Consider the following 15,043-nt stretch of genomic DNA (forward strand, 5'->3'; position numbering starts at 1 on the left):
TCTTGCTATTGGCCCTGACAGCTGGATACTTAATACATTTTTGTTACTCGCACACACTCATTTCTTTGGTGTAAGGCTTGCACTCCTGTACCCCACCCCCAACCTGTACAAGTGTTATTGACTGCGCCTTGCCCTTTGCACATTTATGTGTGAGTGTGACTGAGCATTACAATTATATCTGTTGCTCAGCATGGATAGCTAATGCCTGCTTATGCAGAAGCTTGCTTTAATGTAAATGTATTGCAGAACAAATGTTTTTATTGATCATTCCTACTCACTTGTGAATGACTGGTTATGTAATTTTTGACCCTCTCTGTATTTCTGTTAGTATTCTTAGTAATGCAGTCAAAATAGATATTTAAGTATTGCTTATTGGTATACTTATGCAAATTATGATACCATTGATCTGCTCACTGGTGTATATACAGTGGTCAGCTGAAATGCTTGATGCACAGTATTGATCAAAATCTATAGCTGTATATTGCAAACATCAGTCATAAGCTATCACTGACATTACTGTACTCTTGAGACAAGTTCCAGCTTAGGAACATATAAGTATTTGCATAAGAGAGTAATTAGTTATATACTTCTTTTTTTTTCCATACAGGTTCCATACTTACCTTGCTAATACTGCAGCTACAAGATGTGACCTTATGGATTTTCTCTGTCTGATGTTGAGAAAACTCAGCTATTATATGGTTAAAGGACTTTTGTAGGCCTCAGTTTTAAAAGTTAGATGAGTGAAGATCTTAAGGTTTCACTTAGTGTGTGTGTGTGCCATCACTTGCCTGTTAGCCAGAGCCATGGCATATTGGGTATGACTACATTTGTCAACACCATTTGCAGCTGGTGGTTCTCCCTCAGACTTCTAATCTGTATCTCCTGGAGCTGCTGGCCCTGACTGTGGTCCTGCCCTTGTTGTCCTTGTTGAAGCTGTTATCTGAGAATTATATTGTACAACATGGCACAGACTGAGTATTTGGGCAGAATTTGCTAAGTCTTACTGCAGGGTACCTTCTGATGTGTTTTGACAATGGAACCCTAATTTCAGTAGCTAAATACATGCTCCGTGATATTCTTAGTTTGATCATAGGCATTGTCGTATCCTTGCTCAGTGGGGTTGTGTGAGTTTCTCATGGGAGTCATGAGCCAAGGTTCCAGTGCAAAACCTGCATCCCCCACTAGATGCCCTTGTGGAAAGTGACTCCTACAAACCTTGTGTACATGCCAAGGGTATGCCATATATGTGAGTCATGAAAACTGCTTGGGGTATTGCAGAGACATTGTAGATGATCTCATAGGCATTACAGACAACTTGACAGTTTAGAGTGGTATCGTTTCCTGTTACTATACCTCTTTCCCTGTACATGAGTTTGGGATTTTATTTCAATGTGTCTGTAGTCTATGGTTCCCCAAAACTTCAGGGAAGTGTGCTGTTGCATAAAATCCCTGTATGTTTCTTGTTCTCTCTTTTGTGATGCGTGGGAAATGCATGTTGTAGGACTGCATTTAGAAACTGATTTAATATTCTAGAAGCTGAGGCCTGTAACACCCTTAATGTATCTCTGGAAAGTATTTCCACTGTGATGGATTGTCAATAATTTCCCTGAGGCCTGAGGTGAGGGTGATGGAGCTTGCTCATTTCCTGCAGTGTTTCCCTGTCCACCTGGTATACAGTTTCTGTGTAATGCAGTCCATGATAAGTCAAATGGAGTCTAAATCCATTTCGTCTTGGCTGAGATCTGGCAGCAGCAGAATTAAAGCCCACTGCATATACAGATTAATGATGGCAGCGGTGACCCATAACATTTTTTTCTAAGTGTAACTGTGGTTGTACACCAAAGAGTTTTAGATTTTAGGGCAAGTTGTTACACTCAGTGGACACAATTACTTTATAGGTTCCTCAAAACCTCTGCCATGTTGGATTGATTAATTAGCATGCAATTTGGCCACTTATACTTTTATTAGGATATTCTGCCATTTACCCTTTTTTCCCTAAAACCATTTTTTATTAAATTTTGTTAATAAATATGGGCTTAAGGTATTAAAAATAAACAATATAAAACATAATAACTATTTACACTATATACAAACATCCATGATAAACATTTGTTTTATCCAAGAAAGGTAATCAATATTTATCTAACAATCTGTCCAATTTTTGGCAAGCTAGTCTTTTGTGTGTAACTTTTGATGATTTCTGATAAATAGTTTGCATTTCTTTTTTACATACAGACTTTGCTATTGAAATAAACTCAGTAAACATAAGATCTTGCTTATTTTTCCAGTTCATTTTTGTTACTTTTTGAGCAATGGCTAGAATTAACCAAAGAACAGGTAACTGATGTCTAGGAATTACACTTGGGGTAGGGACATTGAATAATATCAAAGAGCTAGTAATTTGACAGTTATCAGACCATAGGGCTTTTGTGAAATGTCTAAAATCACTCTAGTATTGTGTGAGAGTTCTACATTTGATGAACATATACACCCAGTTGGCTTCAAGAATATCACCACACCTCCAGCATTTGCTTGCATTACCCTTGGTTAAAAGGTCAATTCTGTGTGGAGTGCAAAAGCTTCTATGAATAAATCTCCAGGTATATAGTCCCCAATATAAAGATGACAAAGTGCTTTTTATTTAATTTAATAACTGTTTCTTATTATCATTAGATAAAGGTTCACCATTAATCTTTATGGAGTAATTCCAAAAAGCTTGGTCAAAAGTAATCACATCTTCTTGTAGGATTTTATATACAGGTGATATGCTTAATTTATGTTCAATGTTCATCAAACTACACCATATGAATAGTTGTATTAATCTTAGTATAATATAAGTTTACAGATTTATTGACACTCTCACTTTATTTTCAACAAACAGTCTTAAAGATTGAATACAGAGCCAATTATCTTGACAGACATTATATCTGGCTAAGAGAAAGTTCATTGGTTGGATGTTCTTATTGTCTATAAACTGATGCTAAAACTTTAGATTATTCTCTTTAAGATTCCGCATCTTATTGATATTGAAGGTATCTAGGCAATCTGGTGAATAAGCTATGGGGAATGTAACAAAAAAGGTGTGCTTTAGACTATAATTCTTGTCGATTATATTTTTGAAATTATAAATATTTGGTTTATACCATGCAAGAAGTGGTTAAATTTCTTATTATATAAGCAATATTCATGGAGTATCCAAAATATTTTGTTAATTCCAAAGGTTTCCTTAAACTGGGTTTCTGAGTTCTCAGAGGAAGTTATATGTATTTCATGTAGTTGTTTCCAGCTAGAGGTGTATATGGATGAAATCCAGTGTAGTATTATGTTAATAATAACAGATTTGAAATATAATTCTATGTTGGGAAAGCCAATCCCTTAACTGTCCCAGGCTCTAACATGCCATTTATAGGCTATTTTGCTTTCTTTGGGAACAATAGAAAAGTTAGTAATAGGGAATCTATTCGTTAATAGAATTTCTTAGGATGAGATAAAATCAATGATTGTATGTAAAATAAAATCTTGGGCAAAATAATGTTGTTGTTGTTGTGTCTTTCGGCTTTTCCCGGTTAGGGGTCACCACAGTGGAACTCCGGTCCGCTAATGATTGGCAGTTGATTTTTACATGCTGAGTTTCCAGCTCTAACGCACAGCCTTCAACAAAGGTATGCCCATTCATGCATGTCTCCACACAGAAGATGCTCTAGCTGAGAGTCAAACCAGACAATGTCTTACTGTGAGGCCACAGCGCTACCGCAGCACCACCACCGCGGGCAAAATAATAATTTTTATTAATGCAAGTCTGTTTTATATGGTGAAAAATATTTTGTTCCATTTTTTAGTCAAGTCACTGATTATAGCTACCAGTTTATTGAAGTTAAATTTAACAGTCTCATTCCATTTATTCTTAATACTTATTCCTAGATAATCTATCTTATCATTTTCCAAGTTGAATGTATTGCATTTTTGCAAATTGCTATTTATTTTCTTATTGATTAAAAGTGTTTTGGTTTTATTTTGATTAATATTGAGCCCTGAGATTTTCCCAAATAGAGTTATGGCATTAATGATATATTGTAAAGAGCCTTCTATGTCACTGGATGTTAGTAGAATATTGTCAACACAAAGCTGAACTTTTGGACAGTACTCCTCATTAACTTGAAATCCTTTGATATTTGAGTTATTTATAATAAATGAAGCAAAAGGTTCCACTGATAAAGTGAAAAATAATGGGAATAGAGGGGAACCTCGTCTAGTTCCCTTATGAATTTTTACTGGGGATGATAGACATGAACCAATCTTAAGAAATACTTTAGAATCACTATAAATAATTAATATCAGTTTAGTGAAATTGGAAGTAAAGTTAAATTCTTTAAAGATTTTTTGTAAGTATGACCAACTAAGGGAATTGAACGCCTTATCAATATCCAGACTAATAATAGTTAATTGTTTCTTGGCTTTGTTTGCAATGTCTATTAGAGATAGTAGCTTAATAATATCGTTGTGTACTTTTCTATGTAAGGTAAAATCAGTTTTATCAATGTGTATTAGATTGGGTAATAGGTTCATAGGTTCATAGGTTTATACTAGGTTATCTGCCCTAAGGCATTTATAAGCCTAGCCCAAATTTTTGTGGCTTACGCCACCCCTTATATGAAAAAATACTGGCCCATTAGTTTGTTGTGCCTCTGTCCAGCAGTGACACAGAGATGATTCCCGGGATAAACCTATGATCTCCCATCCACAGGTCAAGATTTCTCTTGAACAGAGCCAGCACATGGACCGGGATTTTATTCCACAGCATAGGGAGTCTCTGAGTGATAAATCTATCCCTCCAGCACGTCCTATTTATATCCGTGCTAAGGTTTAAGTCGCTTGCTCAAGTGGTTTTGGTGGATTTGGATTTTTTGAGGTGGAGCATGTCCATTAATTCCGGGTTGGACATGGCCTTGTATGTCAGGCACATGTCACCTCTGAGCAGATGGTATGCAACTGAATAGAGCTGGAGTTTCTTCAATCTGGCAGCATATGACAGATTTTGGAGTCCCTTTATCCTTTTGGTGAGGAACTTTTGGGGTCTCTCCAATTGCTGCAGATGTTGGGTGAGATACATCCCGAATGGGGCATTGTACTCGATCATTGGTCTGATAAGTGAAGAGTACAGGGGAACAATGACCTCACTAGATCTGGATGTGAATCCCTTCATGATCAGGTGGGCAATGTAGAAGGTCTTTCTAACCACTTTAGCAATGTGAGTGTCAAAAGAAAGGCCACTGTCAACCTGGGTCCCCAGGTCCCTGATAACCTCTTCTGTGCTTAGTGGATTGCCACCTATATGGTAGCTTGGGGTTACCTTGTTTTTCCCGACGGGTATGACTATACATTTTTTGGCGTTTAACTTCAGGCCATGGCTCTGGCACCAGCTATCTGTTTCTGTGAGTCCCTTCTGAAGGATATCAGCCTTTAGCCTTTTGGCCAGGATAGACATCAAAATTGTATAATCAATATTTAACAATGATATGGGTCTGTAGGATGCACATAGTTGGGGGTCCTTACCTTGTTTCAGAATGGGGGGAATTATTGAGTACTTCCATGAGGGAGGAAAAATTAAGTCTTGTTTACCCATGGAGAATGTGTTTAATAATAACTTTATTGTGTGCTCTGGAAGAATTTTATATATTTCTGGGATTATCCCATCTAACCCTGGGGCTTTATTATCCTTCAGATTTTTAACTTGTTCTTTCACTTCTGTTAAGGTTATTTGTTTATTTAGGGTACTATTGTGTTGTTTTGATAGTTTAGTCTTGATATTTTCTTGAAGAAATGCATCTATTACATCATCTGAATTTAGTGGTGATTGCATGTCATTGATTGACCGATAATTATTTCTAAAGGTTTCTAATATACCTCCTAAATCAGTTGTTCTTTTTACTGTGTTATTATTCTTGTATTTCATTTCATTACTGTGATTTTGTTTATTAATTTGTTTGGATCTGATAGCTAGTTCATGTAAATGTTGGGGGGGTTACTGAATAGGACTGTGTTTAATCTTTTTTAAGCTTATAGCAACCTTATGATTCAATATTTCTAAATATTTGAGGTTTAGCTTAGAAATTTCCGTAAGTACTGCTTTATCATTTGAATTTTAAAATTAGTTTCAACTTATCTATTTTGGCTTGTAAATCAGAAAGTTCCTTGCCCCATTCCTTTCTCCTTTGAAAATACCAAGCTTTAACTCCACTAAAGATGTGAACTTTTAATGCATCCCAGAGTATGATATCTGTTACTTCACCATTATTGTTGTTTTCCATAAGTGCATTTATTTATTTTAATAACACTCCTTAAAACCTTTTAACTTAGTAACATAGGCTGGGATTCTTTGAAAAATTATCATATCATAATTTTTCACAGTCAAGCTGAACAAAAAGGCATTGTGGTCAGAGATTGGACGTGAGTGTATTGCAACATCAATTATTTTAGAGTAAAGAGTGTTAGACAAAAAAAATTATCAATATTAGTTTGTGTGCCAAATCGGAAAGAATTATGAGTATACTGAAGTGAATTTTGAACTCTTAAATTATGTACGTCTCTAAAATTCATTGAGGCTATAAAACTGTTGACCTTTTTAGCTTGTGTCATTAGTTTAACCTTACTATTTTTAGAGGTGTCTTCATCTGGTAACAATCAATTGAAATCTCCTGCCAGAATAATTTCTCCCTTTGCATGTAAAGTAATGAGATTCAAGTATTTCTTCACATATTTAGTTGCTAGACCAGGAATCCAATATGAGTTTACCAGTGTGAATAATTTCTTATTAACTTCTAGCACTACTAAGCTTAACATTCCATCTTTATCTGAAAAGGTGTTTCAAATTTAGGTAGTGTAGACGTATTATTCCATAGTATAAGAGTACATCTCCTTTTGGCTCTAAAGCAGGAATCCATGAGAACTGTAAAACCATTAAATGATAATTTTTGCAAATCCTTCTCCAGCAAGTGGGTTTCCTGCAAGAAGATTATCTGAGCTTGGTGCATTTTAATGAATTTAATTAAACCAGCTCTTTTGACATTGTTATTTAAGCCATTAATATTTAATGCTAAGTATTTATATATCATCATTTGTTAAAGTTATATTTAGATCATCAATAATACCTTTTAAGTATAATGACTTGAAGTAATTTATAAAGTTATGTATCATGGGTGAGTCAAAAATCTTTAGAAACAAATTCTGAAACCAATCACTAAGAAAACATACATACATGGAACCCAAAGTTTCAGGTTTAGTTAATAAATTAACTAAACCACCCTTAAACACCATCTCACACACCAAACACATACATACATAGCTTCTGCTTTAAATGTAGTAAATACAAACAGTAAAGCATTTCTAAGGTAACTCAAACAAATATGAACATAACAAGTCCAACAGGCAATCATAGTGGATTTGTATGTAATATTGTGTAAACCACTACTAGGTATTGGAAAATAAACAGTCAATGCCACCAATTAGCCTAGTTCCTTTATCGGCATAAGCTTCTAATACCTATATATTTTATACCTGTATTACAGTCTCTTGTGTTTATAACTATAGCAATACAGAAAAAAAGGGGGGGCAATATGTTGGTCTATTAATACTAATTGAACAGAATAGAGTGACCTAGAACATTTTAACAATCCATTCCTACAGTGTATGTGGTCATACAAAGATATGAATCATAGTATCATAACTATCATTGCAACTGAGTCTGATTGTATTGTTTTAAATCTGCATCAATGAGAATACGTAATATAGATTAAAGTTGCTTAAGCATGAAAGCAGCAGAAGGAAAATGAGACTCAATCTTATATATACCTTTGCATTCAGATTATTAAAGAAATTGTTTGTTTACGTAGTCAAATATTAATATATTATCATTTAGGGCATGCTATCAAAGCAAAGAATGGTATCCTGTCAGGCTTCACTGTTTCAAAGCAACAGACATACAGTAGCATTGAAATGCAATTTTCCTCATTAGACTAGTAAAATAATCACTCCATTGTCCTTGCTTGGTAAAAATACATATTTAAAGTGATTCCATACCTTTAGATGCATAAAAGATGAAAAAAAAAAAAAAAACAGTTACCTTTTCTTCTAGTTTCATTTTCAGCTTTACTTCCTGGTTTCTGAGTCATGTATGAGTTCAAAGGTCGTGTGATGATATTGCTCACTGTATTCTTGCTCCCAGCTTCTCTACCTTGCTGCTAGTGCCCTGTAGATGCTTGTGCACATGAAGAAACAGTCACAGAGGTTTAGAAAAGGCATTATTGGCAGGAATTTCAAACAACTAAGTTTTCTCCATTCTAAAGAAGCATAAAAAGTACATGAGCAGCCTCCACAATGAAAAAAAAACATGAACAGCCCTTCTATAAAAATGTTGGGAAAGTAAGATTTTCCCCATAAATCATTAACTTACATCCCTTAAACTAAATTAGGTTAATTATTAAAATTCAAGCATTTAGTTAATGTAAAGCACTGAATGTTGATATATTACACTAAGAAATGCAGATTTTAAGTAAAGACATATATATTAATCATGATATGAACATCTTTTCAAAAATACAGTACCAGAAAGCAAAAGTCCTTCCAGGAGGCAGACAACAGCAATTTCCAATGTAGTTCAAAGAATAATCCACAAAAACAGTCTTCAAAAACAGCTCCACAAGGAAAAACAGGAACACTCAATTCTGATGAAACACAGCACTGCTTTATTCGAACCACACACAAGCGCTTTCACTACTGCTTCTTCAGGTGTATGAAAAAAGTTAAAATAGCACCTGTTTAAATACCACACAACTAAGCACATGATCAATTAGTTTAAAGGCAACATGTCACAAAAAACTTGCCTGAAGGATAGAATACAAAAATACATTTAAAAACACACATAAATATATAGAACTAAATGTATAAAATGCATATATAAGTATACATAAAAAATAAAACTAATAAAAGCAGTTATCTACGTAATTTCCTTTTCTTTAATGTCAGCTTCATAGGCATACTATCATTCAAACCATGGCCAAATGTAGCCCTCAGCATAACAATCCACCTAGCTTCAAGTTCTTCAGTTCTTCCTCTGACATCACTAAACCTATCACTGACAATAGCTTTTGATATAACCATGAACTTGAAGCTATGGTTGGTACCTTTCTCTATAACATGTTTTGCTAGGGCATTAACCCTAGAGCCTTTGACAATGTGATAAACATGCTCCCTGATTCTCTCCTTTAACATCCTATCTGTTTTCCAACATAAAACTTTGACACAGAGAGCACACACAAGATAAACATGCTTAGTATAGCAACTAGCACTAACCCTTATATCAAATATTCTTTTAGTGTCAGGATGTTGAAAGGAAACACCCTCTAAAATGTAAGTGCACTGGTTGCATTTGCCACATGATTTAGTACCACTAACTACATCATCCAACCCACATCTTTTAGGTATACACAACCTCCTCTTCAGATTTCTCTTGTTCTTAAAAGTAAACTGGGGCACTTCTCCTATTAGGTCTTTCAAAACTGGATCTGTCAACAGTATATTCCAATGCTCATTAAACACATTGGTGTACTTCCTAACATCTCTAGTGTACGGAATACACATGGCAAGCTTAGTGTCACTACTCAATAAGTTCTTCTTCCTCTTATCCCCACCTGAGAAATATGGTTTAGCTCTACTAGTTCTTAGTTGCCTAACCTCAGAACTCCTATCCTCCAACAACCTTCCTTCATAACCTCTGCCCCTTAATTCCTCACTGGTGGTTTTAATTTGTTGCTCAAAGTCACTATCCCTAACGTTCAGCCTAGAGGCTCTAAAAAATTGATTCTGTACAATATTGGTAAACACATGCCTCGGATGCATACTATCCCTGCTGAGCAGACTATTAACATAACATTCCTTCCTGTGTAATTTAGTGTAGATATCCCCAGATTCATTCTTCTCTACTAAGACATCAAGAAAACTAATGCTTGACTTAGAGTACCCCAAAGTAAATTTCAAAAATGTGGTAGTCCCATTCAAATAATTAACAAAAGTTAACAATTCATCCTCAGTGCCTCCCCACAAAATAAAAAGATCATCAACAAATCGTCGATATAAAATGATATTCTCTTCATATGGACTGGAGTGAATGAATTCCATTTCCCAAGCCAACATGACCCCATTAGCATAACTATTAGAACAGGAACTGCGCATAGCTACACCATTTTCTGATGGTATACTTTACCATCAAACATAAAACATTATTCTCAAGACAATGTTCAACAAATCCTGTATTAATGCTATTTCTTCACTATATAAATCACTGAAGACAACAACCTGCTCAAATATTCAAGACCTATAGAATTAGGGATGACAGTGAATAATGAGACCACATCTAGAGTGACTAAACACACTATCCATCCTATCAACATTCTCTGTACATACAAATAAATCATTTAAAAATGTTCAGTATCCGAGTAATGTTTGATGTTTCTCTAGTAGTGGTTTCAACTTATAATCTAAATAGATTGAAATGGCTTCAGTACACCATCCACCCCCTGAGACAATTGGTCTCATAGGGGGCCTAACTATATTCTTATGTAGCTTGGGCAGTCCCTGTATCTGAGGTATCACATAATTCTCAAACAAAAAACTACTTCTGCAATTCACAATTTAAAAATCCATGCTCACCCATCAACTTAATTTCATTACTTATAGAAAGTGCCATGGTCTTCACTTTCTGCAAAGTTGTGGGTTCGTAAAAACTCACATGTGACAACATTTCTCCCATAAGCTCATTATAAAATTCAACATCAAACACCACAATCCGGCCACCTTTATCAGCTGGTCGTATAACTAATTTGTCATTCTTCTCTAAATCATGCAAAGCATATGATTCTTGTCTATTAAGATTATTCCTACCAAAAGTTCTCTTATCATATTGTGCATTGTTATATACTTCATAGATGTCAGCGATACATAATTGTTCAAAAGCATTAATGACAGGCGAAAGTATAGGTGTATAACAACTTGGTTTAACAAATTTAGAGAAGTCAGAAGGCTTAATACCAGCCACCTGTCTATACATAGTTTTTAGCATTAGATTTCTCGTAAACAACTTAAAATCTAGAATCAAGTCAACTATATTCATATCTGAAGCAGGGATAAAGTTAGTCCCTTACTCAAAACACTATATTCAGATTCAGTCAAATAATGACTAGACAAATTTGTCACAAATGTCTTACTTGCTGTTGGAAGGCCTTCTTTAGGGGCCAAATGTTGTCCATATTTTCTTTGTTCTTCCTTTTGTAGTGCGTAGTGCTTCTTCCCCTGTTCTGAACATTCTCCTTCTTCATACCAGTTCTCCCGATGGACCTGTCTTGAACCTGTAAAGGAAAATTTTACTTGTGAATGAGCAGAGCATCTGCTTTACATGCTGCCCTTCAATGCCACTTATATCAGCCAAAAAGTGATTCGAACCATCACTACGAGGTTCCCACTTTTTGGCTGATATAAGTGGCATTGAAGGGCAGCCAGATGGGCAAGCAGATGCTCTGCTCATTCACAAGTTAAATTTTCCTTTACAGGTTCGAGACAGGTCCGTCGGGAGAACTGGTATGAAGAAGGAGAATGTTCAGAACAGGGGAAGAAGCACTATGCGCTACAAAAGGAAGAAAGAAGAAAATATGGACAACATTTGGCCCCTAAAGAAGGCCTTCCAACAGCAAGTAAGACATTTGTGACAAATTTGTCTAGTCATTATTTGACTGAATCTGAATATAGTGTTTTGAGTAAGGGACTAACTTTTATCCCTGCTTCAGATATGAATATAGTTGACTTGATTCTAGATTTTAAGTTGTTTACGAGAAATCTAATGCTAAAAACTATGTATAGACAGGCGGCTGGTATTAAGCCTTCTGACTTCTCTAAATTTGTTAAACCAAGTTGCTATACACCTATACTTTCACCTGTCATTAATGCTTTTGAACAAATATGTATCGCTGACATCTATGAAGTATATAACAATGCACAATATGATAAGAGAACTTTTGGTAGGAATAATCTTAATAGACAAGAATCATATGTTGCGTGATTTAGAGAAGAATGACAAATTAGTTATACGACCAGCTGATAAGGGTGGCTGGATTGTGGTGTTTGATGTTGAATTTTATAATGAGCTTATGGGAGAAATGTTGTCAGATGTGAGTTTTTACGAACACACAACTTTACAGAAAGTGAAGACCATGGCACTTTCTATAAGTAATGAAATTAAGTTGATGGGTGAGCATGGATTTTTAAATTGTGAATTGCAGAAGTATTTTTTGTTTGAGAATTATGTGATACCTCAGATACAGGGACTGCCCAAGCTACATAAGAATATAGTTAGGCCCCCTATGAGACCAATTGTCTCAGGGGGTGGATGGTGTACTGAAGCCATTTCAATCTATTTAGATTATAAGTTGAAACCACTACTAGAGAAACATCAAACATTACTACGGGATACTGAACATTTTTTAAATGATTTATTTGTATGTACAGAGAATGTTGATAGGATGGATAGTGTGTTTTTAGTCACTCTAGATGTGGTCTCATTATTCACTGTCATCCCTAATTCTATAGGTCTTGAATATTTGAGCAGGTTGTTGTCTTCTAGTGATTTATATAGGGGTGAAGAAATAGCATTAATACAGGATTTGTTGAACATTGTCTTGGAGAATAATGTTTTTATGTTTGATGGTAAAGTATACCATCAGAAAAATGGTGTAGCTATGGGCAGTTCCTGTTCTAATAGTTATGCTAATGGGGTCATGTTGGCTTGGGAAATGGAATTCATTCACTCCAGTCCATATGAAGAGAATATCATTTTATATCGACGATTTGTTGATGATCTTTTTATTTTGTGGGGAGGCACTGAGGATGAATTGTTAACTTTTGTTAATTATTTGAATGGGACTACCACCTTTTTGAAATTTACTTTGGGGTACTCTAAGTCAAGCATTAGTTTTCTTGATGTCTTAGTAGAGAAGAATGAATCTGGGGATATCTACACTAAATTACACAGGAAGGAATGTTATGTTAATAGTCTGCTCAGCAGGGATAGTATGCATCCGAGGCATGTGTTTACCAATATTGTACAGAATCAATTTTTTAGAGCCTCTAGGCTGAACGTTAGGAATAGTGACTTTGAGCAACAAATTAAAACCACCAGTGAGGAATTAAGGGGCAGAGGTTATGAAGGAAGGTTGTTGGAGGATAGGAGTTCTGAGGTTAGGCAACTAAGAACTAGTAGAGCTAAACCATATTTCTCAGGTGGGGATAAGAGGAAGAAGAACTTATTGAGTAGTGACACTAAGCTTGCCATGTGTATTCTGTACACTAGAGATGTTAGGAAGTACACCAATGTGTTTAATGAGCATTGGAATATACTGTTGACAGATCCAGTTTTGAAAGACCTAATAGGAGAAGTGCCCCAGTTTACTTTTAAGAACAAGAGAAATCTGAAGAGGAGGTTGTGTATACCTAAAAGATGTGGGTTGGATGATGTAGTTAGTGGTACTAAATCATGTGGCAAATGCAACCAGTGCACTTACATTTTAGAGGGTGTTTCCTTTCAACATCCTGACACTAAAAGAATATTTGATATAAGGGTTAGTGCTAGTTGCTATACTAAGCATGTTTATCTTGCGGTGTGCTCTCTGTGTCAAAGTTTTTATGTTGGAAAAACAGATAGGATGTTAAAGGAGAGAATCAGGGAGCATGTTTATCACATTGTCAAAGGCTCTAGGGTTAATGCCCTAGCAAAACATGTTATAGAGAAAGGTACCAACCATAGCTTCAAGTTCATGGTTATATCAAAAGCTATTGTCAGTGATAGGTTTAGTGATGTCAGAGGAAGAACTGAAGAACTTGAAGCTAGGTGGATTGTTATGCTGAGGGCTACATTTGGCCATGGTTTGAATGATAGTATGCCTATGAAGCTGACATTAAAGAAAAGGAAATTACGTAGATAACTGCTTTTATTAGTTTTATTTTTTATGCATACTTATATATGCATTTTATACATTTAGTTCTATATATTTATGTGTGTTTTTAAATGTATTTTTGTATTCTATCCTTCAGGCAAGTTTTTTGTGACATGTTGCCTTTAAACTAATTGATCATGTGCTTAGTTGTGTGGTATTTAAACAGGTGCTATTTTAACTTTTTTCATACACCTGAAGAAGCAGTTGTGAAAGCGCTTGTGTGTGGTTCGAATAAAGCAGTGCTGTGTTTCATCAGAATTGAGTGTTCCTGTTTTTCCTTGTGGAGCTGTTTTTGAAGACTGTTTTTGTGGATTATTCTTTGAACTACATTGGAAATTGCTGTTGTCTGCCTCCTGGAAGGACTTTTGCTTTCTGGTACTGTATTGTTTCTTTCAGTTTTACTTCAGGAGGTTATAGGAGCTCATTGGGATCATATATTCTTCTTGTTTATCTTTTCAAAAATGTCAAGAGGAAACAAAACTATCTTAAGTAAACCATCTCCTAAGGGCACTTTTGTTGTGGGGATTCCATGCAGTGTAATCATAATAGACTAAACAGTAAACTCTAAAGTGTTACCCTACCACTAACATCCATTGATGCTTTACTTTGGAAATCATGAATTAATAGTACGATAGCATGACTTTTGTATCCCAAATGAATATATAATGAAGTTAACTGTGCCCCTGTTATAGCAAACATATGGTTTGAAAGAAGAAGAAAAAAAAAAAAAAAAAAAAAAAAAATATATATATATATATATATATATATATACACACACACACACGCACATACACACATATGTACATACAAACACACATATACGCACACACACACATATTATATATATATATGTATATATATATATATATATATATATATATATACACACACACACACACACACGCACACACACACACACAAAACATATATATATATATATATATATATATATATATATATATATATATATATATATATATATATATATCTACATATATATCTACTGT

This window comes from Protopterus annectens, chromosome 4.part0 (assembly GCF_019279795.1).
Source record: "Protopterus annectens isolate FY-2018-M chromosome 4.part0, PAN1.0, whole genome shotgun sequence".
NCBI lineage: Eukaryota > Metazoa > Chordata > Ceratodontiformes > Protopteridae > Protopterus > Protopterus annectens.